General features: G+C 47.8%; 1 protein-coding gene across 3 annotated transcripts in view; it reads right to left on the bottom strand.

Annotated features, from left to right (window-relative positions):
- fktn (fukutin) overlaps positions 1-1,030 on the bottom strand; it is a 24,787-nt gene extending 23,757 nt beyond the window's left edge. For 2 of the 3 annotated variants that reach the window (XM_048594941.1, XM_048594939.1), the window contains exon 1: positions 927-1,030. The gene's annotated coding sequence lies outside the window, so the exon portion shown is untranslated. The remainder of the gene's footprint in view (positions 1-926) is intronic. The other variant, XM_048594942.1, reaches the window with a different exon arrangement.
- Positions 1,031-2,345: the final 1,315 nt, after the last annotated feature.

Genomic DNA, 2,345 nt, shown 5'->3' on the forward strand with positions numbered 1-2,345 from the left:
CGCACGCACGCACACATTCACTCCCTCTATCTCTCTCGCGCACGCACACACACATTCACTCCCTCTATCTCTCATGTGCGCATACACATTCACTCCCTCTATCTCTGACTCCTCTCTCTCTCTCTTACACACATGAATCTATGGGTGAATAATTTCGCCCAAGGCGCTTGTTTATTTGCAGATACATTCTATTTTGTTCAAAAAACACATAATTTGTAGTCACAGCCAATGATTGTGGCATGTTATAAATTCCAGCTTTTGGTATAAAACTGGCCTGTTTCCAGGTTAAAACTCTGAGACTGATTCTGAACAAATCCTCAACTGAACAATTCAGCGTTTGAACTGAGATGTTCCCTTTTGTATATTCCTCTGGCTCAGCCTGATTGTCATGACAGCACAGCACTAGCATTGACTTTATAAACACTTTACACACTGTCTTTACACTCTTGTTCACCTGCAGAGTCTTATCATCTGATACTCCACTCACACCAGTTGTATGATCTTTTGATCTCCTTGCCCTTGATCTCTCTACCTATAAACTCTGTGTCTATGTGCATTGCTCTCACTGCATCTGACGAAGGAGCTGTGCTCCGAAAGCTTGAGTGATTCCAAATAAACCTGTTGGACTATAACCTGGTGTCATGTGGCTTTTGACTTTGCAGTACAAAAGCAAAACATTACTACATTTTTATAAATCATTAGTCAGGTAATTTGGGATTATTTGTCCAATACTAGGAATAGTGTGGAGGGAGACGGTGGAAAGCGAGGATGCAGTGGGGGGAGGCAGCAAATAGAGTCTGGACTGTGATGGCACGGCAAGGAGGGTGTTAGGTGCGGGCGGAAGATGCTAGGCCTCAGGTTCTGTTTGTGAAGCTACAGATCTATAACCCCCAAACAAACAGGACAGACATTATCCCAGTACTCACCCGCTTTGCCGAGATTTACACCCGACTCATAACGACCAAAACCCGCCCACATCGCAAATATCGCGGCAGAGGCGCGGGGTCAGTGTGCATCAGAGAGGGGGAGGGGCCAGTGTGTCCGTTTGGGAGGGGGCGGGGTCAGTGTTCGTCTGTGGGGCAGGGGGGGGGGTCAGCGTGTGTGTGAGTCAGGGAGGGGACATGGTCTGTATGTGTGTGTGTGCGAGAGAGAGCGGCAGCGAGGGGACGGGGTCAGTGTGTCCCTGTCAGGGAGGGGCGGGGGCAGTGTCAGAGTGTCTGTCAGGGAGGGTCATTGTGCGTGTCTCTGTCAGGGAGGGGGTGGGGTCAGTGTGACAGTCAGGGAGGGGGCGGGGTAAACGTGACGGTCAGGGAGGGGGCGGGGTCAGAGTGTGTGTCAGGAATGGGTTGGAGTCAGTGTGACTGTCAGAGTTGGGGGGAGCAGGGTCACTGTGACTGTCAGGGAGGGGCCATAGTGTCAGTGCGACTGTCAGGGAGAGGGTCGGGGTCGGGGTCGGGGTCGGGGTCAGAGTGTGCGTCAGAGAGGGGCTATGGTGTCAGTGTCACTGTTAGGGAGGGGGTGGTGTCACTGTGACTGACAGGGAGTTGGCAGGGTGAATATGACTGTCAGGGGGAGGGTCAGTGTGACTGTCAGTAAAAGGGCGGGTTGTGTATGACTGTCAGGGCAGGCATGGTCTGTGTGGCTGTTAGGGAGGTGGTGGGTCAGTATGACTGTCCAAGAAGGGGCAAAGTTAGTGTGAATGTCAAAAAGTGTGGGATCAAGGTAACTGTCAGAAGTGATGAAGTCAGTGTGACATCAGGGAGGGGGCGAGGTCAATATAGCTTAGGCTGGGGCTGATGTCAAAGTCACTGTTCAGTGAGAGGGACATGGACTGTCAGTGAGGGGTGGGTTCAGTGTGACTGTCAGGGAGGTGATCATGTCAGTGTGACTGTTAGAATTGAATTTTAGAAGGGTCCATGTCCTCCTGTTTGACATAATGAATATGTGGTGGTTCTCGATCTTAAAGTTGTTGCACTGTAGTAAAATTTATTGCATCAAATTTGAAGAAAGCTAAAGGTTTTCTAGAAGTGGAGGAAATAATATTTGGATTATTTCACACCTTTGACTAAAGCTGAGTTGAGACAGCTAGCAGCTAAATTGAAGGTAGAAGTAAAAGCAAGATCTCATAAGGATGAGATACTTCAAATGGTGATTCAACTTTTGGAATTGGAAGAAAGGAGATGTGAAATTGGCATGTCACAGCTGGAATTAGCTAAGATAGAAATAAAAGAATTTGAGTTAGGAGAAAAACAGAATAATAGAAATTGAAGTAAAAGGAAAACATATGGTGGAGAAAAAAGAAAGATAATGAAAATGCACACAGAGTTAAGAAAACTTAAAGGTAA

The sequence above is a fragment of the Rhincodon typus genome, chromosome 3, assembly GCF_021869965.1.
Source record: "Rhincodon typus isolate 14 chromosome 3, sRhiTyp1.1, whole genome shotgun sequence".
In the NCBI taxonomy this organism is placed as follows: Eukaryota; Metazoa; Chordata; class Chondrichthyes; order Orectolobiformes; family Rhincodontidae; genus Rhincodon; species Rhincodon typus.